This window comes from Halichoerus grypus, chromosome 2, assembly GCF_964656455.1.
Source record: "Halichoerus grypus chromosome 2, mHalGry1.hap1.1, whole genome shotgun sequence".
In the NCBI taxonomy this organism is placed as follows: Eukaryota; Metazoa; Chordata; class Mammalia; order Carnivora; family Phocidae; genus Halichoerus; species Halichoerus grypus.
The window spans coordinates 163,711,835-163,737,761 of NC_135713.1; the positions used below are offsets into that span (position 1 = coordinate 163,711,835).

At 39.5% G+C, this 25,927-nt stretch overlaps 1 long non-coding RNA gene across 4 annotated transcripts in view; it reads right to left on the reverse strand.

Moving 5' to 3' along the window:
* Positions 1-19,406: 19,406 nt before the first annotated feature.
* The window catches only part of LOC118536059 (uncharacterized), a 51,334-nt gene continuing 44,813 nt past the window's right edge, over positions 19,407-25,927 (reverse strand). The window contains exons 2-5 of one of the 4 annotated variants that reach the window (XR_004917494.2): positions 21,794-21,918; positions 20,319-20,554; positions 19,973-20,087; positions 19,407-19,744 (exon numbers count right to left, since the gene is read on the reverse strand). This is a non-coding gene — a long non-coding RNA (uncharacterized LOC118536059). Of the gene's footprint in view, positions 19,745-19,972; positions 20,091-20,318; positions 20,555-21,793; positions 21,919-25,927 lie in introns of all 4 variants that reach the window. The other 3 variants (XR_013446057.1, XR_004917493.2, XR_004917492.2) reach the window with 3 other exon arrangements.

The following is a 25,927-nucleotide window of genomic DNA, read 5'->3' on the forward strand; positions in this document are numbered from 1 at the left end:
TCTTGAGAAAAGATTAAGTATAAACATCCATTTTACTTACCACAATTTAACAATCTCCCCACTCATTTGAATTGCAGATCTTTATTTTTCCAGCAGACATTTTCAAAATGGAAACATTTGTTTCAATTGCTGCAGTAGAATTAGTGTTAGTTTAAACAATTCTGCAAATAAGTTAACTGGAAGAAACACTCCAAAAATACTATTGGGGAGAGGACAAAATGTCTTCTAAAATCTGTTTACAATGAGAACAAATGTTTTTTTCTTTTTTTAAATTATTACTTTTATTATTACTTTTTAATTCCAAAATAGTTAACATACAGTGTTATATTAGTTTCAGTTATAACAATGAGCATAAATGTTAAAACTTTGAGAATCAAACTGTCCTCTGTTTATAGGAAAAGACACATTGTTGTGTGTTCATATTTGATAGAAAACAATTAGCAAATGGTGAGAAGATTCAGGTATACAATTTATGTGAATCAAAGTCCCATCAAAAAACCATGACCCAAATGTCAAGAGACTCACTGTAGGAGATTTTAGCTAATTAATTTGTGTACCTGCATTTCTCCAAAGCATGGATATGTCAGTGAGGGCAAGTCCAACTAAACTAGTCATTCTTCATCTCAGCATCATGACATCCTCATGTGTCATGAACATTGGGAAGCCGTAGAAACAAAGACTATTAAAAGAGGGGAAATTCTCAACCTGGACATAGAAAAAATGTTTAGAAGTTACACTTGGTAATCTGAAAACTTTTAAAATATGTATAGAAAATAATTTCTAAAATGCTAACATACAAAAGGACATATCAAATTCATTCTAGATGTCACCACCATAGACCATGAAGAAAGTAAAACAAGCTTTCTTCCCTTTTATGTCTGTGTGTACACCTAGTAGAGTAAAAGATTCTCACTGAGAGGACTCAAAGAAGGCTTTATGAAGGAGGTGATTTAAAGCAGACCTTAAAAAATGGCTAGAATTTTAATTCATTTATTCAACAAATATCTATTGAGTGCCTTCTATGTACCAGACACAATGAACAGAACAAATAGAATCCCTGAGGTCATGGAGTTTGTATTCTGGTAGAAGACACAGAAAAAAAGGTGACAAAGCTATGATGGCAATAAACAGTATCGAGGTGAAAAAATATGACAGACTACACTAATGAGGGTAATAAGAGAAAACATTTCTGAGGAATGAATGACATTTAAACTAAGACTGGAGTAGCCAAGGGATTCCAGATTAAGGAACATGTGCAAAGACCCTGAGACAAGAAAATGCTTGCTGTGTCCCAGGAAATGAAAGAAGGTCCTGGCAGATAGAATGAAATGATGGTGAGAAAGGAGCCTTCTTGACTACACTGGTCCAGGGGACACCATTCACATTTTATTCTCTGAATAGCCCAGCAAAGGAAAAAAGTAGGAGACAAGATCAGAAAAACAAGTAAGAATCAGTACAGGGCCTTGAGAACATAGTAGAGAATTGGGATTTCATTTTTTAAATTATCATTTACTTATTTTTCTTTTTTGAGAGAGACAGCATGCAAGAACATGATTTAGGGGAGGGGCAGAGGGAGAAAGAGAATCTTAAGCAGGCTCCACACAGCACGGAGCCAATGCTGGGCTCGATCTCACAACCCTGAGACCATAACCTGAGCCGAAATCAAGAGTCTGACGCTCAATGGACTAAGCCACACAGGCACCCCTGGATTTCATTTTTATAGCTGTGAATAAAGATAAAGACAAAAACCAAACACATTTTGACCCTGCCTTTTGATCTTAAGGACTTAAAAAATAATTATGTTATTGGGATGCCTGGGTGGCTCAGTTGGTTAAGCGTCAGACTCTTGGTTTCAGCTCAGGTCATGATCTCAGGGTCGTGATCTCAGGGTCATGAGATGGAGCCATGCGTGGGGCTCCGAGCTCAGCAAGGAGTCTGCTTAAAAAAAGAAAAGACTCTCTCTCCCTCTCCTTCTGCCTCTCCCACCTGCGCTCTCTGTCAGAAAAATGAATCTTTAAAAAAATAATTATGTTATTATTTTACCTTTTTAATATGTAAAATTTCGAATGTATACAAAAGTAGACAGAATGATATAATGAACCCTCATATGCCCGTCACCAGGTTTGACAATTATAAACTCATGGCTAACCCTATTTCATATATACTCCCATTCATTTCCCTTTCCATATTATTATTATTTTTATTAAGCAAGCTCTATGCCCAGTTTGGGGCCTGAACTCATGATCCTGAGGTCAAGAGTTAGACACTCTACCAACTAAGCCAGCCAGGCACCCCACCATATTATTTTGAAGCACATTCTAGATATCACATTATTTCACTCATTAATAGTTTAGTATGTCTAAAAGAAAAAAAAAACTTTTATAAAACATAATCATGATACCATTATTACACTTAAAAGAATAACAATAATTCCTAAGGATATTCTGACCCTGTCCTTTGATCTTTGCCTCACCAAAGGCATGGAGTGATCAGAAGTTATAGAGAAATTGGACAAGCAATATAGTTAAGCAATCTTGGGCAAAAGAACTATCTTAGATTACCTGAGATCTGCCCACAACTTTTCAAGCATAAATTTAAAAATTAATACAAACAATTGGTCTTTTATCCAATTAAAATGAATATTACTAGTAGAAATGATTTGCACAGCATGTAAGTGGCAAGGGCTAAAATAGCACACAGTAGGGGAACCTGGGCGACTCAGTCAGTTGAGTGGCAGATTCTTGGTTTTGGCTCAGGTCATGATCTCAGGATCATGATTTTAGGGTCTTGAGATCAAGCCCTGAGTCAGGCTCCATGCTCAGTGGGGAGTCTGCTGGTGATTCTCTCTCTCCCTCTCCCTCTGTCCCTCCCCTGCTCATGCTAGCACTTGCGTGCTCGTGCGCTCTGTCTCTCCCTCTCAAATAAATAAATAAATAAATAAATAAATCTTTAAAAAAATAAAATGGCACACAGTTAATTTTTTACCTGTAAAATTTGACCCAGGAAAATTGCATGTGATCAAAATCATGACCACAAAAGGATACTCACAGTAATAGAAAACACAAAAAAGGGCGCCTGGGTGGCTCAGTTGGTTAAGCGACTGCCTTCAGCTCAGGTCATGATCCTGGAGTCCCGGGATCGAGTCCCGCATCGGGCTCCCTGCTCAGCGGGGGGTCTGCTTCTCCCTCTGACCCTCTTCCCTCTTGTGCTGTCTCCCATTCTCTCTCTCAAATAAATAAATAAAATCTTTAAAAAAAAAAAAGAAAACACAAAAAAAAGAAAAAAACATTAAAAAAGAAAGTATAAGAAACCCTGATAAGTCAAATTTCCTTTAAAAAATTATTAGAAGAAGGAACTGATGCCAATGAAAATAATTTCATTAAAATCAAAATGAAAATAGAAAAATCAGAAGTGGTTTAACTCTGCTAAATAGAGGATTGATTGAGTAATTGAATTGGTTAGAGATTGTTCTGATAAATTCATTTTCCCTAAAAATTCACTGAAGTTGGTATAATTATGATTAAAGCATTAAAGCACTTAGATTTGCAAATGCTGAGGTATCATATCCTTAAGGTCAATATATAAGGGTCAAAACTTCTGGATCTAGGGCAGCACTGTCTGATAGACATATAATACAAACCATACATGTAATTTTAAATTTTGTGGTAGTTACATTTTCAAAAGTAAAAAGAGATGGAATTAGTTTTATCTTTTTTCATACTCTTTGAAATCTGGTGTTTATTTTGTATCTATAGCATATCTCAATCCACACTAGCCACATTTCAAGTTCTTAATATCCCATGTGGTACCGTACTGGACAATACCAATCTGGGGGAAAGGAATCTAGGTGGAAAGAATGGCTTGAGCAAAGATATGGAGTTATAAATGTAGAAGGCAAGTTCTGGAAACAAGAAATGGCTCCAGTGTAGCTGAAAAGGAATGTTTGTGTATGTGAGAGAGGGGTGGAAGGTAGATGGAAGACTAGAGAGGGAAGAAGGGAGAAATATACGGGCTGTAAGACTGGAAAGATAATCTGGACTGGATGGTTTTGAATATCTTGATAGCTAGACTGTCCTGCTGGCTGTGGAGCTGCTTACATTGTCTTTGTGTAAGACCATAAACCAGTAGCCTTCATCTTCCAAAGAGAACTTTCCTGACTCCCTTGGAGGGTACGCTTTTTCTCTCTCAGTTGCTATTTCTATGGTCTCTCCGTCCCCTATTGACTGTACGGAGAAAGGAAGGACTGAATTTTGGGTCTCCAAATGATGGTCCAGACAAACCACTAATGCTAAGTTATATCAAGACATACCCTAAATCATGGCTTTGTACTTTCTTTTTCTCCAAAGCTTATTTTTTCAAACAAAATATTATACAGAATGTCCACATATAAAAAAAAATAAACATCTTAAAAAAAATTAATACACTAACTCAATCCTTTTTTAAAAGTAAGTAGATATGGCTGCATATCCAGAATTTATTATTTCTTCCTGTACTCTAGTGTACAGTACTTACATAAACAAAGAAATACTCTTTTCCTTATAATCACTTTTGACACATCTATATTTAAAAGCATGTAATATTTTGGGGCACCTGGCTGGCTCAGTCGATAGAGCATGCCATTCTTTCTTTTTTAAAGATTTTATTTATTTATTTGACAGAGAGAGACACAGCGAGAGAGGGAACACAAGCAGGGGGAGTGGGAGAGGGAGAAGCAGGCTTCCCGCTGAGCAGGGAGCCCGATGCGGGGCTCGATCCCAGGACCCTGGGATCATGACCTGAGCCGAAGGCAGACGCTCAACGACTGAGCCACCCAGGCACCCCAAGCATGTCATTCTTGATCTCGGAGTTGTAAGTTTGAGCCCCACATTGGGTACAGAGATAACTTAAAAATAAAATCTTAAAATATATACAAAATAAAAGCATGAAAAATTTTGTTCCAAATTTTTTCTTTGTGAATTGGAGTTTGTTTTATCTTTTTTTTTTTTTTTGTATTACTGTCTCTCACAGGGCCACTATTGGCATTTTGGATGGGACAGTTCTTTATATTTTTATATTTTTAATTAAACTTTGTATTTGGAGGGGCTCCTGGGTGGTTCAGTTTGTTAAGTGTCTGCCTTCGGCTTAGGTCATGATCAATCCCAGGATCCTGGGATTGAATCCCACGTCGGGCTTCCTGTTCAGTGGGGAGTCTGCTTCTCCCTCTCCCTGTGCCCAACCCCCCCCTCCGCCCTGTGCTCTCTCTCGCTCTCTCTCAATCGCTCTCTCTCAAATAAAGAAATTAAAATCTTTAAAAAATTTTTATTTCTTTATTTGTCAGAGAGAGAGAGAGCACAAGCAGGGGAAGTGACAGGCAGAGGGAAAAGCAGGCTTCTCGCTGAGCAAGGACCCCAATGCAGGACTTGATCCCAGGATGCTGGGATCATGACCTGAGCGGATGCTTAACTGACTGAACCACCCAGGTCCCAAATAAATAAAATCTTAAAAAAAAAACTTTTTATTTTAAGATAATTATGGGTGGACACACATTTGTAAAAAATAATAGAGATCCCTTAGATCCTACCTCAACGGTAATAACATCTTGCAAAACTATAATGCAATATCACAAGTCCTATATTGATATTGGTACAATCAAGATACAGAACATTGCCATCTGTAGAAGGATCCCTCCTGTTGCCCTTTTACAGCCAAACCTAGTTCCCTCTCACCCTACCCATTTCGTAACCCCTGACAACCACTAATCCATTCTTTATTTCTAGAATTTTATTAACTTAAGAATGTTTTATAAATGGAATAAAACAGTATGTAAGCCAGTTTTTGTGAGATTGGCTTTTGTTTCACTCAGCATAATTCTCTGAGCTTGATCTAGACTGCTGTGCATATTCACCAGTTCATTCCTTTTTATTGCTGAGTGTTACTCCACAGTATGGATGTAACACAGTTTAACAACTCACTTGTTAAAGAGCATCTGGTTGTTTCCAGTTTGGTGCCATTATGAGTTAAGCAGCTCTGAAATTTGTGTAAATGTTTTTGTGTGAACATTTTCAGTTCTCTTAATTTTCATTAAGTTTTCATTTCTCTGGGATAAATGTCCAGGACTGCAATTGCTGGATCACAAGATAGTTGCATGTTTAGTTTAAAAAAAAAAACAAACCTGCCAGACTATTTTCCAGAGTGGCTCTACTATTTTACATTCCCACTGGTAATATATGAGTAATCCAGTTTCTTCAAATTCTTGCCAGCATTTGGTGTTGTCACTAGTTTTTATTTTGGCCATTTTTTATAAATTTGTAGTGATATCTCACTGTGATTTTATTTTATTTTATTAAGATTTTATTTATTGGGGCTCCTGGGTAGCTCAGTCGTTAAGCGTCTGCCTTCGGCTCAGGTCATGAGATTGAGCTCCGCATCGGGCTCCTTGTTCGGCGGGGAGCCTGCTTCTCCCTCTCCCATTCCCCCTGCTTATGTTCCCTCTCTCTCTGACAGAGAGAGACACAGCGAGAGAGGGAACATAAGCAGGGGGAGGGGGAGCAGGAAAGGGAGAAGCAGGCTTCCCACTGAGCAGGGAGCCAGACACAGGGCTCGATCCCAGGACCCCAGGATCATGACCTGAGCAGAAGGAATACGCCCAACACTGAGCCACCCAGGCGCGCCTCGCTGTGATTTTAATTTGCAATTACCTGATGGCTGATGATGCTGAACATCTTTTCTTGTGCTTATTTGCCATCTGTATGTCCTCTTCAGTAAACTGGTTCTTCATGTCTTTGGCTCAGTTTCTAATTGGTTTGTTTTTTACTGTTAAATTTAAGACTTCTTTATATATTCTAGATACTAGCCCTTTTTTGGATATGTGGTTTGCAAACACTTTCTCAGAGTTGGTAGCTTGACTTTTCATGCTCTTAACAGGGTCTTTCACAGAGTAAGATTTTAATTTCGATGAAGTCTAGTTTATTAATTTTCCCTTTTATAAACTGTGTCATCTGGTGTCAAGCTTAAGACCTCTGCCTAGCCATACATTGTAAATATTTTCTCTTATGTTTTTTTTTTCTGTAGTTACTATAGTTTTATATTTACGTCTATGATCCATTTCAAGTTATTTTTTATATAAGGTGTGAAAATTAGGGTGATGCTCTTTTTTTTTTTTTTTTTGGACTATGGATGTCCAATTGCTCCAGCCCCATTTATTGAAAAGACTATCTTTCCTCTACTGAATTGTTTCTTATGCCTTTGTCAAAAATCAGTTAGGCTTATTTGTGTGGGTCTATTTCTTGATTTTTTATTCTGTCCCATTGATCTATGTGTCTACCTCTTCACTCGTCCATCAATACTACACAGTCTTGATTACTACAGCCATGTGATAAAATTTAACATTGACACAAGTGATTCCTCCTACTTTATTCTACCTTTTCAAGATTGTTTTAGCTCTTCTAGTTCCTTTGTCTCTCCATATAAATTGTAGAAAAAATCTTGTCTGTATCTACAAAAAAAAGTTAGATGGGATTTTAATAGTAATTTCATTAAACCTGTATATAAATTTGGAGAGAATTGACATCTTTACTATGTTGAGTCTTCCAGTTCATGAACACCATATGTCTCTCCTTTTCTTTATGTGCTTTTTCCAACAGCAGTTTGTATTTTTCAGTATATAAGTCCTGTACACATTTTGTTAGATTTACACCTAAATAAGTCACATTTTTTGAGTGATTATAAATGCATTGTATTTTTAATTTGGGTGACTACTGTTCATTGCTAGTATACATAAATGCAACTGACTTCTGTATGCTTATCTTTTATCTTCAAACTTCGCTAAAGTCCCTGATCAGTTTGGATGTTTTCTTTGGAGATTCTTTGGGATTTTCTTCTTTTTAATTTTATTTTTTAAAGATTTTTATTTATTTATTTGAGTTAGAGAGAGAGAGAGAGCACAAGCAGGGGGAGAGGCAGAGAAGAGAGGGAGAAGCAGCCTCCCCACTGAGCAGGCAGCCTGACGCAGGGTTCAATCCCAGGACCCCGGGATCATGAGCTGAGATGAAGGCAGACGCTTAACCCACTGAGCCACCCAGGCATCCCTCCTTGGGATTTTCCATGCAGACAATTATGTTATATGAAACAGGGACATATTTATTTCTTCCTTTATGATTATATGCCTTCTATTTCTTTTTTGTGCCTATTGCATTTACAGAACTATGTTGATTAAGAGTGATAAGAGCAGATATCCTTGACTTGTTCCCAGTCTTTGGAGGAAAGCATTCAAGATTTCTGCAGATGTTCTTTATCAAATTGAGGAAGTTCTCCTCTACTCCTGTTTTTGTGAGTTTTTATCATGAGAGAGTATTGGACTTTTTCCAGATGATTTTTCTGCAGCAATTGTTATGATCATGTGATTGTTTCTTCTTTAACCTGTTAATAAAGCAGATCACATTAATTTCACATATTGAGATAGCCTTGCAGCCCTGGAATAAAGCCCACTTGGTCATGATGTGTAATTATTTTTATATGTTCCTGAAATCTATTGGGTAATATTTTGTTAAAGATTTTTGTGTATGTATTCATGAGGGATATTGGTCTATAGTTTTATTATTTTTTTTATACTGTCTTTTCTGGTTCAGGGACCAGGATAACACCAGGAAGGAAGTGTTCCCTCCTCTTCTATTTCCTGGAAGGGATTATGTAGGATTGCTGTAAATTTTTCTTTTTTTTTTTAAGATTTTATTTTATTTTATTTTATTTATTTATTTATTTTTTTAAAGATTTTATTTATTTATTTGAGAGAGAGAGAATGAGAGAGAACACATGAGAGGGGGGAGGGTCAGAGGGAGAAGCAGACTCCCTGCCGAGCAGGGAGCCCGATGTGGGACTCGATCCAGGGACTCCAGGATCATGACCTGAGCCGAAGGCAGTCGCTTAACCAACTGAGCCACCCAGGCGCCCCAAGATTTTATTTTATTTATTTGACAGAGAGAGAGAACGTGAGAGAGGCAACATAAGCAGGGGGAGTGGGAGAGAGAGAAGCAGACTCCCTGCTGAGCAGGGAGCCTGATGCAGGGCTTGATCCCAGGACCCTGGGATCATGACCTGAGCCGAAGGCAGACACTTAACGACTGAGCCACCCAGGCACCCCTTAATTTTTCTTTAAATGTTTGATTTCCATCTGGGCCTGTAAGTACATTCTTGGAAGTTTTAAAGTTATAACAAAGTGAGAAGACACAATTTACCAATAGCAGGGATGAAAAAGGGGATATAATTACAGACTCTGCAGATATCAAAGAGATAATAAGGGAATATTATGAAGGACTCTACACACAGAAATTTGACAGCTTAGATGAAATGGACCAGTTCCTCTAAAAGCTGAAACTATTCCAATTCACCCGATGTGAAATAAACAATTCAAATAACCCTATTAAGGATATTGAATTTATAATTGCCAAAGTTCAATCCAAAGTGGTCTTTGATCTACTTTGAGTTGATTTTTATATATACTGTAAGGTAAGGGTCCAATTCAATTCTTTTGTACATGGATATCCAGTTTTCCCAGCACCATTTGTTGAAAAGACAAATGTTCTTTCCACATTGCAGGATCTTGGCACCCACACTGAAGAGTAACTGACCATACATGCAAAAGTTTATTTCTGGGTTCTTTCTTCTGTTTCACTGATCCATGTGTCTGTCCTTATGCCAGTTTCACAGGGTTTTGATTACTGCAGCTTTGTATTAAGTTTTGACATTATGAAATGCAAGTCCTCTAACTTTGCTCTTCTTTTTTGGCTACTTGGGGTCCCTTAAGATGCCACATGAATTTTAAAATGGGTTTTTCTATTTCTGCAAAAATAATAAAGAAGCATATGAAAAGATAGTCAACGTAACTACATCAGAGAAATGCAAATCAAAACCAGAATGAGATATCATCTCATATCTATTAGGATGGCTGATATAAAAAAATAAAAAATAATAAGTGTTGCCAAGAATGTAGAGAAATTGGAAACTGGAACGCTTACACCCTATTGGTGAGGGGTTGTAAAATGGTGCAACCACTGTGGAAAACAGTGAGGTGGCTCTTTAAGAAATTAAAAATAGGAGCGCGTGGGTGGCTCAGCTGGTTAAGTGCTTGCCCTCCGCTGGGGTCATGATCTCAGGGTCCTGGGATTGAGCCCCGGCCGGGCTCCCTGCTCAGCACGGGAGTATGCTTCTCCCTCTCCCTCTGCCTTTGCTCCTCCCCTAACTCGTCCTCTCTCTTCTTGAGAAAGAGAGAGAGAGCATGAAAGTGGAGTGAGAGGCAGAGGGAGAAGCAGACTCCCCGCTGAGCAGGGAGCCCAATGCGGGGCTCGATCCTGGGACTTGGGGATCATGATCTGAGCCAAAGGCAGACGTTTAACTGACTGAGCCACCCAGGTGCCCCAATAAATAAAATCTTTTAAAAAAAGATTGAAAACAGACCTTCTATGTGATCCAGTAATCCTACTTTTGGGTATCTGAAAGAATTGAAAGCATCGTCTTGAAGAGATATTTGCTATGTTCATAGCAGCACTACTCACAATAGCCAAGAGGTGGAAGCAACCCAAATGTCCATGGATGGTTGGATGAATAAAGAGAATGTAATATATACATACAATGACATATTATTCAGGCTTAAAAAAGGAAGGAAATCCTGTCACGTACTACAACACGGATGAAACTTGAAAACATTGTGCTAAGTAAAATAAACCAATCACAAGAACACAAATACTGTATGATTCCACTTATATGAGCTATCTAAAGTAGCCACATTTATAAAAACAGAAAGTAGAATGACGGTTACCAGGAACTGGGGAGAAGGAGAAAAGGAGAATAGTTCTTTAATGGGTATATCAGTTTTGCAAAATGAAAAAATTCTGGGGATCTATTTCAGAACAACACAAATGTACTTAACACTTCTGAACTATATACTTGAAAATGGTTATGTTACGTGTTTTTTTACCACAATAAAAATATTAGCATGTAAAATTTTTTAAGTACATTAAAATAATAACACTATGACCAAGAATGATTTATTCTAGGAACTATAGGATTTTTTGACCTTTGAAAATGTATTAATATAATTCATAATACCATTTTAACTAAGGAGAAAACCTATTTGATAACGCCAATGGATGAACAAAAAAGCCTTTAATAAAATTCAACAGGGGCACCTGGGTGGCTCAGGCGTTAAGCGTCTGCCTTCAGCTCAGGTCATGATCCCAGGGTCCTGGGATCGAGCCCCACATCGGGCTCCCTGCTTGGTGGGAAACCTGCTTCTCCCTCTCCCACTCCCCCTGCTTGTGTTCCCTCTCTCGCTGTGTCTCTCTCTGTCCTATAAATAAATAAATAAAATCTTTAAAAAAAAAAAAATTCAACAAACTAACCCGATGAAATCTCCTACTTGAATAACAGGGTACTTCCTTAGCATGATAAAGAATGTCAGAAACCAACAGCCAATATTAATTGCAAAATATTAAACACATTACCACTGAAGTCAGGAACAAGGCAAGGGTATCTTCTCTCTCTCTTTTTTTTAAAGATTTTATTTATTTATTTGACAGAGAGAGAGCACAAGCAGGAGAAGCGGCAGAGGCAGAGGGAGAAGGAGAAGCAGACTCCCCACTGAGCAGGGAGCCGAATGCGGGGCTTGATCCCAGGACCCTGAGATCGTGACCTGAGCTGAAGACAAGAGCTGGACGTGTAACTGACTGAACCACCCAGGCGCCCCTATACATGGATTTTATCATATACATGGATTTTAAAAAATAAAATTGGGATCATAGTATATTATTATCCTACAACATATTTTCTACACTTAGCAAAATAGCATGGACTGAGTTCTGGGTTGCTACTAGCAATCTACCTTCTTCTTTTCAATGGCTGCACAGTATTTCATAGTATAAATGTACCATAATTTACCTAACTATATCCTACTGATGAATTTTATTTTTTTTTAATTTTTTTTTTTTTTTTAAGATTGTATTTATTTGCGAGAGAGAGAATGAGAGGGAGGAGCGGACTCCCTGCTGAGCAGGGAGCCCGATGCGGGACTCGATCCTAGGACTCCAGGATCATGACCTGAGCCGAAGGCAGTCGCCCAACCAACTGAGCCACCCAGGCGCCCCTACTGATGAATTTTAAGTGGTTTTAATTTTTTTACTATTAAAAAAGTGCTTCAATGAATCCCTTTATACATACATCTAAGTTCACTTGTGAAAGATAGTCTTTTAGAATTGAAATTGCCAGGTCAAAAGATATGCAATTTAAGATTTTTCACAGATATTCTCAAATTATCCTTCAAAAATACGTACCAGCTTATAGGGTTTGAGAGCATCCATCTATGCATATTCTCACCAACAAAGATAAATTATGAAATCTTGCAACTTTTGCCCATCTGGTCAATAAAAGAAAAAAAGTCATGGATGTGAGGGTGATCTGGCTGAGACAGCTGTCACCCCATTGATCGCCAGGCTTGATTCAGTTGATCTGGCTGGCTAGAAGGGTGTCTCCTTCGTCCCTCACTGCACCATGTGCGTCTCTCCCGAAGCTGTGGGCTTGGTTGAAGAAGTTGACCTTCCCCGTTCTTCGGTCTGGGGTATAGGAGTAGCTGCACTCCTCTGCTAGAACCTCCAAACAAGCTCTCAAGGTCCATTTGTAGGAAAATGTAGGAGAAAGACTCCAGACATATCCAAATGAGGTGCTGTATGTAGCAATCAGGCTTTGTTTAAAAAAAAAAAAAAAAAGTCATTATTTGTAGATTATATGATCACTTACCTGGAAAAAAACAACAAAATTAACTAAGTAAACCTTGGGGTTTAAAAAAAAAAATTTTTTTTAAGATTTTTTACTTATTTATTTGAGAGAGAGAGAAAGACCATGAGCACAAGCAAGGGGAGCGGCAGGTAGAGGGAGAAGCAGGCTCCCACTGAGCAAGGAGCCAGATACATGGCTTGATCCCAGGACCCTGGGATCCTAACCTAACCCAGATGCCTAACCGACTGAGCCACCTAGGAGCCCCTAAAAAAATTTTTTTTAAGTTTTATTTATTTAAGTAATCACTACACCTAACATGGGACTGGAATTCACAACTCCCGAGGTCAAGAGTCGCATGCTCTTCCAACTGAGCCAGCCAGGTGCCCCTTAACTAAGTAAAGTTTAGACTGGAGAGCTGGATGTGTGTGAAGGAAAACACTCTCATACCCGGAGGATGTATACAATACATTGTACTCTGGAAGGAATTTTTCAGTATGAGTCAAAAACAGTAAAATATGCATCACTTCTGATGGAGCAATCAAAATCCAAGATTTCTTTCCAAGGGAAATAAGGAAAGATGCAAAGACTTAGCTACAGTAATTTTTACCGAAGCTTGTTTTACAGCTATGAAAAATTGAAAACTACCTAAATGTCTGACAAGGGACTAGTTAAATAAATAATGGTTCATTCATACAGTTGCACACAACGCATCCATTAGTAGTTATATTGTAGATTAAAGTTTGTTGACAATTTCATATTTTTATATTAGACAGCTCAATGAATATCACAAAACAGCATATCAGTATGATACCAATATAAATATATATGGATACTTTTAAATTACCCATCAAATTAATTTTGGTCAAATTTAGTCTGTCTGAAGGTAAATTATTTGTAAAGTCCAAGCCAAATCCAATCAATCCAAATGTACATCAATCCAAATGTAATCTTAGCACCTGACATCCCAGTTAAGTTACCAGGAGTGGATGCAAATATAAAACTCAGAAATAATCCTGACATAAAAATAATACTCATTCTGGGACCTTACAATGAGACTTCTTAATGAAATTAAGGGCTATTTGAATAACTCTCTGTTTGTTTACAAAGATCACAAGCTTTGCCAGGGTATCTCAGAATTGTTTTAAGTGCCCCTGGGGACTCTGGGAACCCTGGGAACCCCATATTGCGCCTGTCATTTAGATGCTTATCCACTGGTTGGAAGAATTCAAACAAGATGCTTTCAGCCAAACATTGCAATGTCCCCAGCAAAAAGGAGGGCCAGTGTTTGCTCTGTGACAATTCACTGTTTTCCCAAACCATGAATCAGCCCCATTGTCCCACCCGCTTCTTTGCATCATTCATTTTGTTCATCGGAGTTAATGGCAAAGGCAGGAACATGGCAAAAAAAACAACAAAAAAAAACAAAAAACCTAAGACTGTGGGCAAGAAGGAGAACACGAGGAGGCCACAGTATTTAATTCTGCTTGTAAAGAAAGAGTCAGGATTTCACAGAGGCTGCTTCAGAAAAATGGCTAGAAATGTGTCAGAAGGCTAATTTCACAGAGAGCATCTAATTTACAAAATAATACTTGGCAGTTGATCAGCATTTTTCATCCCAAGGTAAAGGGGTCTCCAAATGTAAATGCATAAAAATTTTCTGGGCACTACATTATGTCAGACTTTTCTTTCCTTCCTCTGCTGGCTTCCCTCCCACCTTACTTTTTTTCTTGCTCCTCCTCCCTGCTCCTTTCCAGTTGGAAAGAGATGATAGTTCAACCTGGATAATACTCTCCATTGTCTCACTGTACAAGCTGATGTTCACTGAGTTGGCCCAAACCTTTCATGCAGTTTATTTTAGAATATAAGGGGAGGAAATGTTCTCTCCCAGTTACAGCACCCATAGCCCCAGAAGTCAGCTATATTTTTAAATCCCCATAAACCACTTCAAGGTCATGTCTTTCTACTCCATGATAATTCAATTTACCTCTATTGTACTAGTTAGGACTCTTTGGTTATAAGTAGCTTAAGAAAAAAGGGGCAACTTTTAAAGGATGGAGAGGTGCTTTCACAGCTCCAAAGGACTGGTGTGCAGGGAAGCCATTGAAATGGTTCGAAACCAGAAATATAAAGCAATCTTGAATCCCTACTTCTCCCTCGCTACTTCATTCTTTCTCTCTCTGCGTATCTGCTTTTATTTCTCTTCCGATTCACCTGATAAGCAGAATATGGCTGTTGGGTACCTCCCAGTTCATAGGTTAAAATTCCAGCCAACTGCAGACTGATGATCCATTTCTCAGTTTAATCCTAAATTCCCCCAAAGAAAAATCTAATCATCACCCTGAGTGATGTGTCCATCTCTAGTACAAAGAGTCATGGCCGGGAGGCAGAGTCAGGTGGTAGCAAAATGGCTCCCAAGAGCCCATGCCAATGATGTGACATATGACTGTGCTTCCCAAAGAAAGGGGGATGTCTAGTTGCCTGAAGAAATGACCAAAATCATAAACCAAATCAGTTTGTTGCTTTGATATTTGGACTATTTGGTTACTGATTTTTTTCTTGCTGAAGCTCAGTAATATTCTAAAGAAAAGATTTCTGATTGCATCTTTACAGGATAAAGTTTGCATGACTATGACCAGTTCATTCTAAAGAAAAGATTTCTGATTGCATCTTTACAGAATAAAGTTTGCATGACTATGACTAGTTCACATAGCAGGGTTGAGATATGTCACCCCTTCTTATGGGTAATTTAAATGACCATCTTTATACCAAATCTCTTAGCCTTTCCAGTTTTCAAGGACTGATAAACTCAAAATTAAGCAGTGAGCATTGACTTTTGCTTCCAGTGCTCCTGAGTAAGGGGCAGATCTATGGGAATATCTTACATCTTGGGAAAGGCAGCTCAATGTTTATAGATTGTCAATAATGTATTGAACATAGCACCAAAAGCTTTGTCATCTTGGCCAAACACTCAGCTCCTCTGGGTCTCTTCCCTGTAAATAGGAGGAACAATATTGTTATTCCTACCTCATAGGGTTCTTTGTGGGTCCAAATGAGCTTATATAATCAGAAGTACTTCATGAACTATAAAGAATAGTACAAGTGTTTCACCTGTATATCCCCAAGCCTCACTTGACTTTAGTACAAATGAGTAAAAGAGCTTTTATATACAATATAATATGAAAGTTAAGAATAGGTTGGTTTCTGACACCTGGGTGGCTCAGTCGGTTAAGCGTCTGCCTTTGGCTCAGGTCATGATCCCAGCATCCTGGGATGGAGCCCTGCATTGTAGGGCTCCCTGCTCAGTGGGGAGTCTGCTTCTCCCTCTGCCTTCCGCTCCCCCGCTTGTGTTCTCTCTCTCTCTTTCTCTCTGTGTCTCTCTTTCAGACAAATAAATAAATAAAATCTTAAAAAAAGAAAGAATAGGTTGGTTTCAACAAATGGTGCTGGAACAATTGGACATCAATATGCCAAAAAAAAAAAAAAAAGAACCTTAATACATATCTTGTACCATATAAAAAATGAACTTGAAATAAATCATAGACAGGGGCAGCTGGGTGGCTCAGTAGGTTAAGCATCTGCCTCCAGCTCAGGTCATGATCCCAGGGGATCGAGCCCCGCATCCGGCTCCATGCTCAATGGAGAGTCTCCTTCTCCCTCTGCTCCTCTACCCCCATCCCCACTCATGCACACACACTCTCTCTCTCAAATAAATAAAATCCTTTAAAAAAAAAAAACAACACTGTAGGGGCGCCTGGGTGGCTCAGTCGTTAAGTGGCTGCCTTTGGCTCAGGTCATGATCCCGGGGTCCTGGAATTGAGCCCCGCGTCGGGCTCCCTGCTCAGCAGGAAGCCTGCTTCTCCCTCTCCCACTCCCCCTGCTTGTGTTCCTGCTCTTGCTGTCTCTGTCTCTGTCAAATAAATAAATAAAATCTTTAAAAAAAAAAACAAACACTGTATGTTAAAAAGAAAGAAAGAAAGAAATCATAGACCTAAATGTAAACCTAAAACTATAAGCCTTCTGGAATAAAATAAAGGACAAAATATTTGTGATTTAAGGTTAGGCAAAATTTTGTAAATAAGGAACAAAACGTGGGGCACCTCGGAGTCGGTTAAGCAACCAACTCTTGGTTTTGGCTCAGGTCATGATCCCAGGGTCTTGGGATTGAGCCCCACATCGGGCTTCGTGCTCGGTGCAGAGTCTGCTTGTCCCTCTCCCTCTGCCTGCTGCTCCCCCACCCCCACTCTCTCTCTCTTTTTGGAATAAATAAATAAAATCTTTAAAAAAAGAAACAAAAGCATGAACTATAAAATTTAAAAATTGATAAATTAGGCTTATTAAAATGAAAACTTCTGCTCTTAAGGAGACACTGTTAAGAAAATGAAAAGACAAGGGGCACCTGGGTGGCTCAGTAGGTTGAGTGTCTGCCTTTGACTCAGGTCATGATCTCAGGGTCCTAGGAACGAGTCCCGAGTTGGGCTCCCTGTTCAGCAGGTAGTCTGCTTCTCCCTCTGTCTCTGCTCCTCCCCCTCGCTTGTGCTCACTCACTCTCTCTCTCAAAATAAATAAATAAAATCTTAAAAAAAAAAAGAAAACGAAAAGACAAGACACAGAATGGAAGAAAATATTTGCAAAACACACATCTGATAAAAGATATGTATCCAGAATATATAAAGAACTCCAGTTCTTTATATCTTTCAATAATATGAAAACAACCCAACTCAAAAATGGGCAAAAATTTGAAAAGACACTTCATCAAGTAAGGTGGTAAGTAAGCATATAGAAAAAATTTCAACATCATTAGCCTTTAGGGATATGAAAAATGAAAACTATAATGAAATGCCACATCTCATACCTATTAGAATGGCTAAAATAAAAATAAACAAATTGATGATACCAAATGTTATAGAGGATACTGAACAACTGAAACTCTTATACATGCTGGTGGGAATGCAAAACTGGTAGTTTCTTGCAAAATAGATAGGCCATTTAAAGTAGTTAAGCATACATTACCGTATAACCCAGAAATCCTACTCTGGGGTATTTATTTGGAGATATTAAAGCACATGTGTACACAGAGAGCTGTATGCAAATGTCTGTAGCATTCATAATTGCCCAAACCTGAAAACAAACCAAATGTCCATCTATCGGTGAATGAATAAACACAAGTGGTATATCCATGCAACGGAATACTATTCACCGATTAAAAGGAGCAAATTATTGATACACTGACATAGATGAATCTCCAAAAAACTCGGCTGAATGAAAGAAGCCAGGCTCCAGTGATTCCATTTGTTTGACATTCTGGAAAAGTCAAAAGTATAGGGATAGAAATCAGATCAGCAGTTGCGAGGTGTGTGAGTTTGGGATGAACTACAAAGGGGTCTTTTTGGGGTAGTAGAACTGTTCTATATCTTGATTGTGGTGGTAATTATGTGATCCATGTGTTGGAAAGAACTCATAAAATTGTATGCCTAAAAATTGAATTTTACTGAATGTAAATTATTCTTTAATAAACCTGACTTTTAGGAAAGAACAAGTATGGCAGTTTCTCAAAAAGTTAAATATAGGGTGCCTGGGTGGCTCAATCGTTCAAGCGTCTGACTCTTGGTTTCAGCTCGGATCATGATCTCAGGTTCATGGGATAGAGCCCTGCATGGGGCTCTGAGCTCAGCAGGGAGTCTGCTTCTCTCCCTCTGCCCCTCCCCTTGCTCACATACTCTCTCTCTCTCTCAGATAAAAATGAATAAGTCTTTTTTAAAAAAGTTAAACATAGAATTAGCATATGGTCTAGTAGTTCCAGCTGTAGGTATATACCCAAAAGAAGCGAAAGCAGGGACACAAACAGACTTAGCAGCATTACTCACAGTAACCAACAGGTGGAAACAACCCAAATGTCCTCCATCAAAAGATGAACGGATTAACAAAATGTGGTATATACGTACAATGGCCTATCATTCAACCATGAAAAGGAAGGAAATTCTGACACAGGCTACAACATGGGTGAGCCTTGAAAACATGCTAAGTGAAGTTAGCTACACACAAAAGGACAAATATTGTATGATTCCACTTATATGAGGTATCTAGAATGGGCAAATTGATAAAGACAGGAAGTAGAATAGAGGTCACCAGGGGCCTAGGGAGAAAGGAATGGGGAGTTATTGTTTACCGGGTACATGGTTTCTGTTTGGAGTGATGAAAAAGTTCTAGAAATGGACAGTGGTGATAGTTACACAACACTGTGAATGTACCTAATGCCACTCAACTGTCCACTTAGAAATGGTCTAAATGGTAAGTTTTATGTTATCTGTATTTTACCACAACTTCTTTTTTTTTCTTTTTGAGAGAGAGATAGAGAGTGCGTGCACACAAGCGGGGAGAGGCAGAGGGAGAGAGAGAATCTTAAGCCAGGCTCCATGCCCCATGTGGAGCCCAACCTGAGCTAAAATCAAGAGTCGGACGCTTAACTGACTGAGCCACCCAGGCGCCCCTATTTTACCACAACTTCTAAAACAGAATGCCGGTGGAGCTGGGTTTGAATTCTAGCTTTGCCATGTATCAGCTGTGTGTTCCTTGGGTAAGTTATGCAGACCCACTTGGATATGTTAGAGTAGCCAGCTTGTTGTGCTACCGTTAAAACAAAGCAACGAAACAAAAGACCAAAATCTTGGTGGCACAACAAAGATTTATTTCTTATTCACAGTGTATATGTGATACGCCATATGGGTGGTGGGGGACATGAGGGGGCTCTGCTCCGAAACGCTCTCAAAGCACCAGGTTGGTGGAGGTTCTACCACCCTGTACATTAACCCCTTCTGGACACCACCCTTCAGGGCACCATGCAGGGAAGGAAAAGAGCTGGAGAACCAAGCACAGGCTTTACTTTGCCAGCGCTCCTGTCCCCACGCAACTGCAAGGGGCTGGGAAATGTGGGCGAGCAGGTAGAACTCTGGCTGAGCAGCTCTGTCCCTGCCCATGCTCCTCGGTGCTTCAGTTTCTTCATCTATGAAATAAGCATAGGAATTTTAAAAATCGAGGTATAATTGACATAAAACATTATATTAGTTTCAGGTGTACAACGACATAATGATTCAATATTTGTATAACCACAGGAAACTTTTAATCTCAGGTTGTTGTGAGGATAAAGTGATATGATATATTTAAAGCACTTAGTACATGTAGTGAAAATTCATTAAGATGTTATGTTTGAAAAAACTAAAAATAGAACTACCAGGGCGCCTGGGTGGCTCAGTCCATTAAGCGTCTGGCTCTTGATCTCAGCTCAAGTCTTGATCTGAGGGTCGTGAGTTCAGGCCCCACATTGTGCTCCACGCTGGGCATGGAGCCTACTTAAAAAAAAGAAAAAAAAAAAAAAAAACCAGAACTACCATACAATCCAGTAATCCCACTTCTGGGTATATCTCTAAAGGAAATGAAAACAGATTATCAGGTTATCAAAAAGATATCTGCACACCCATGTTCATTGCAGCATTATTCTCAATAGCCAAGATTTGCAAACAACTTGAGTGTCCATCTATAGATGAATGGATAAAAATGTGGTGCGTATATATACATACCATTGAGCCATGAGAAAACAGGAAATCCTGTGAAACTAGCAACAACATGGAGAAAGCTTAAGAACATATGCCACGGACGCCTGGGTGGCTCAGTCAGTCAAGTGTCTGCCTTCGGCTCAGGTCATGATCCCAGGGTGCTGGGATCAAGTCCCTAGTCAGGCTCCCTGCTCAGCGGGGAGCCTGCTTCTCCCTCTGCTGCTCCTCCCCCTGCTTCTGCGCGGGCTCTCTCTCTCTCTCTGACAAATAAATAAATAAATAAATAAATCTTAAAAAAAAAATTATGCCAAGTGAGATAAGACAAAGACAAGTACTACATTATATCCTTTACTTGTGAAATGGATTAAAAACCCTCAAAAAAAAAAAAAAAAAAAAAACCAGAATGGAATGGTGATTACCAGACTGGGGAGTAGTAGAAAGGGAGAGATGTTGTTTAAAGGTACATACCTGCAATTAGTAGATAAATAAATCCCAGAGATCTAATACACGTAAAATACACAAAACTGTATTATCAATGATAAATTAGCTAAGAGCCTAGATCTTAATGTCCCCACCACTAGAGGAAATGATAATTACACACAATAGACGTGTTAGCTGATAATGGCAATCATTGCAATATAAACGTATGCAAATCAGAAAATCAGTATGTTGTGTACCTTAAACTTACACGATGTTATATGTCAATTATATCTCAATTTTAAAAAAATGTTATGTTCCATCCAGCTCCATATTTTATCCTGAGGCTCAAGGACAAGGTGTGGAATGACAGGATCTGCTTTTTTTTTTTTTTTTTAGATTTTATTTATTTATTTGTCAGAGAGAGACACAGCGAGAGAGGGAACACAAGCAGGGGGAGTGGGAGAGAGAGAAGCAGGCTTCCCGCGGAGCAGGGAGCCCGATGCGGGGCTTGATCCCAGGACACTGGGATCATGACCTGAGCTGAGGGCAGACGCTTAACAACTGAGCCACGCAGGCGCCCCTGGATCTGTTTTAAAATTGTCTGCTATTGGCCTCCACATGTATGTAGGCAACCATTTGCTTCTCTCACCAGTGTTGTGTTTCAGTCAGAGCTCTTTGGGTTTTAAGAAAAAAAAACCTGCCGGAAATAGATAGCTCAAGTAAAATGAAGGTAAGTGTAAAGATAAAGAAATCAGAGAAAAGCAAAAATGAACTAGGAGCCTAATGGAGACTGGAGCTCATCATTCTTGGAACCAACGACCCTCTCAATCTCTCTGTCCTAATTTGTCTGCTTAGCTTGTTTCTAGCTCCCTCCCAACTGTCTTCCTCTGGGTCTTATTTCTCCCTGACTCTAGTTTGCACATGCCCACAAACTTGCTGCCCCATCCTTGATTCTTCATGGCGTTTCTGTTCAGTTGGCTACTTTGGACTACGTCCCTCTATGTTATTTCCGGAGAGAGGAATATGTTAGGTCAAACTCATCTTTTCCAACTTGACCATGAAAACCACGAATAGCTAACCTGATGGTGGATCGGCTCCCTTTAGATAAGGTGTCTGTCTCTTGACAAATCAACTTTGGTCCTTCCCATTTCCCGGTTCTGTCAGGTGGCTTGCTGATCAAAGGCTGCAGTTGGGAGAGGGTAATCTGTAAATAGGAGGTGAATGGGACAAGCATCCAAAAATATGCTTAGTAAAAAATGAATATCATCAGTGCGCCTAGGTGGCTCAGTTAGTTGGATGTCCAACTCTGGATTTTGGCTGGGGTCATGATCTCAGGGTCATGGGATGGAGCCCGGTGTTGGGCTCTGCACTCAGCGGGGAGTCTGCTTGAGATTCTTTCCCTCTCCACCCACTACCCGCTTGTGCGTGCAGGCGCGCTCTCTCCCTCTCAGATGAATCAATAAATCTTTTTTTAAAAAGTGAATATTATTATCATAAAAACCTATCATGCTAATTTGGTACATGAAAAATGGTATTCCATTTTAATTTGCGTTCTTTATTAGGGAAGTTGAACATTTCCCCCTCTATTTATTTGTAATCTTTTTTGTTTGTTTATTTGTTAATGTTCTTGGTGCATTTTTCTACTGCTGTTTCTACCTTATCCTTGTTTTAAAAATTTTTTTTGAAGATTTATTTATCTTAGAGAGAGAAAGAGAGCATGTGTGTGGGCAGGCAGGGGAAAGGGCAGAGGGAGAGGGAGGCGGAAAGAATCTCAAGCAGACACTGCTGAGTGCAGAGACTGCTGGGGCAGGGCTCCATTTCAGGACGCTGAGATATGACCTGAGCTGAAATCAAGGGTTGGATGTTTAACCAACTGGGCCACTAGGCGCCCCTCTACCTTTTCCTCGTTGGTTAGTAGAAGGCTATTAACCATTTGTCTATTGCATCTATTGCAAATATTTCCCCCAGTTTGTCATTTGTATATTAACTTTGTATGTGGTGGGAGTTGACATAAAGAAATTTTTATGTTTTGGGTTTCGTTTTTTTTTGTAAAGAACTCTTATCGTTTCCTTCATGTTTTCTACCATTAGGGTCTTATTTAGAAAGTCTTCCTGGGGCGCCTGGATGGTGCAGTCAGTTGAGCATCTGACTCTTGGTTTTGGCAGAGGTCGTGATCTCAGGGTCGGGAGATGGAGCCCCAAGACAGGCTCCATGTTTAGCTGGGAGTCTGCTTAAAACTCTCTCTCCCTCTCCCCCTGCCCCTCCCCCTGCACTCTTTCTCTCTCTCCCACTCTCTCTCTAAAATAAATAAATCTTAAAAAAAAAAAAAAGTCTTCCTGCTCCCTAAGACTATAATAACACTCATTTATTTTCTTTCTGGAATGTTTATGGTTTCATTTTTTTTTTTTTTAGATTTTATTTATTTATTTGACAGAGAGAGACACAGCGAGAGAGGGAACACCAGCAGGGGGGGTGGGAGAGGGAGAAGCAGGCTTCCCGCGGAGCAGGGAGCCCAATGCGGGGCTCGATTCCAGGACCCTGGGATCATGACCTGAGCCGAAGGTAGATACTTAATAACTGAGCCACCCAGGCGCCCCTATGGTTTCATTTTGTACATTACTCTGCATGTGGTAAAATAATAATAGCTAACATTTATGAGGCACACTTTGTGTGATAAACACAAATTTTATTTTTTTATTTTTATTTTTTTAGAGAAAGAGGGAGAGAGAGCATGTGCAAGCAGGGTGGGGTGGACAGAGGCAGAGGGAGAGAGAGAGAGAATCTCAAACAGACTCCCTGTTGAGCACAGAGCCCGACATAGGGCTCAACCCCAGGACCCTGAGATCATGACCCGAGCCGAAATTAAGAGTTGGATGCTGAACTGACTGAGCCACCCAGGTGCTCCTCTTATTTTATTTTATCTTATTTTTTTAGAGACAGAGTATTTTTTAACACCCATTACCTTTAAAAAATTTTTTTTATTTATTTGTTTGAGAGAGAGAGAGAGAGAGCACGAGAAGGGGTCATGGGCAGAGGGAGAGGGAGCCTCCCCGCTGAGCAAGGAGCCCAATGCGGGATTAGATCCCAGGACCTTGGGATCATGACCTGAGCCAAAGGCAGACGCTTACCCGACTGAGCCACCAGGCGCCCCACCTATTACCTTTTTTAATACTCACAGTCACGTAGTCACTTTTATTACCTTGTTTTTAAATATGGGAGAAATGAAGCTTAGGGAGGTTAAGTATCTTGTCTGCAATTACACAGCTAAACAGTGGCAAAACAGCCATTCAAACCCTAAGTCCATCTACTTACAGAGGTCTTACTTATTGCTGTATATATTTTCTAACTTCCCCCCCAAAATCATTAGTCAATTTTTCAAATATATTTTGTTGTAAAATTCAGCATTTCCCTCACTGATGGGAATGCCATTCTCACCATCCAGTAGTTTTTGCTAAGTTCTTGGGTCCATTCCTTCCCTTTATTTTCTGTTACATTGATTCTTCCATCTATCCCTGCGCCGGTAACATACTGTTATAGTGACTGTTGTATTATTTATACATTCTCCTATCTGGTTGGCCAAGTCATCACTAGATGCGCTTCTTTTTCAGTTTTCTGATCTTTTCTTCACTGTTTATTCTTCCAGAAAAATTTTAGAATTATGCGGGTAAGTCCCCAAGAAATTCCACTGAGATTTTTGCTGAAAATATTGGGGGCTAGGGATGCCTTGCATGCTGAGAGTAGAGTTCATCACATTCCTCAGTTCATAGTGCGCACGGTCTGTGTAAGGCCCTCTGCATATTTTAGCCCTCCCTTATTCTTGGTCTACATTCTCCTTCCCCTCCCACACAAACACCCACAGTTATGTGTTTGAAATGCACCCTTGGATGTGTATGTGTTCTTGTAAAATAATACTGCTATTTTGTGCAGATGTTTTTAATTTACATAATAGTAATGGTCTAAGGATCTTTCTGTTTTATTTCTTTGCTCAATACTTTTTTTATAACCTGTTCGTGCTGCTCATAGGTCCACTGCTGAGGAGCCCAGGATGCACCCAAGTATTTCACCAGTGACAGACACCTCGGAAGTCCCCAACTCCTCATTTTCACAACAGAGCTGCAGCGAATATCCTTGTACGTGGTTTCTTATGGACCTGAGAACTCTCTGGAGTATATATCCGGATTCGGGCTGCTGGTTGATGAGTCTGTGTCCTTGACATCCTCATTTCTGCCAGTTTGCACTCCCACAATGACGCAAGAGGATGTTCATTTCTCTGATTCTCCCCATTACTTACTGTTTTCTAAGTCTCTAATTTTTGCCCCTGAAAGGTATAAAATGATGTCTCATTGTTTTAATTTGCATTTTATTGATTACCAGGGAGTTTGAACATCTCTTCTTATTCTTTTTTTTTTTTTATTTGAGAGAGAGAGAATGAGAGAGAGAGCACCTGAGAGGGGGGAGGGTCAGAGGGAGAAGGAGACTCCCTGCCGAGCAGGGAGCCCGATGCGGGACTCCATCCAGGGACTCCAGGATCATGACCTGAGCCGAAGGCAGTCGCTTAACCAACTGAGCCACCCAGGTGCCCCCGTCTCTTCTTATTCTTGTGAATCATTTGCATTTCCCCAGCTGTGAGTTACCTATTTACAGCCTTTGCCCATTTTTCTAGTGGGTTTCCTGTCTTTTTTGTGTTCTTTCATCTGTCACATATAGATATTCAATTCCCTGGAGTAGTAGGTGATAGGAATCATACTTTATTTTTCTCCAAATAGTGAGACAGTTTTCCTGAGAACATCTACTGAATAATTCATCCTTTCCATATTGACCTGTGCTGTCGTCATCATCTTATATCAAATTCCTATAGATGTATGGGCCTATTTCTGAGCTGCTGACTCTGTTCCTTTGGTTGATCTTTCAATTCCTGTAGCATCACCATTCTGGTTTTACGACTGTGGCTTATTTTATATCATAAAATCTGATTGAGCCAGTCCCCTCTTGTTGCTCTTTGTTTCCAAAATTAATTTAGGTATTCTAGCAAGAGTAAGTTTGTTCAATTTCTCAAAAACTTCTGATGGCATTTTGGTGTGGTTGGAATTACATTTAGTTTATAGATAAATTTTTGGCAGAATTGACTTTTTAAAGTAGTAAAAGTCCATAAAATTTAAAGTAAAATAAAAGTATGAGCTTTATAATAAAGTTCAGGTGCCCTTCACTCTATC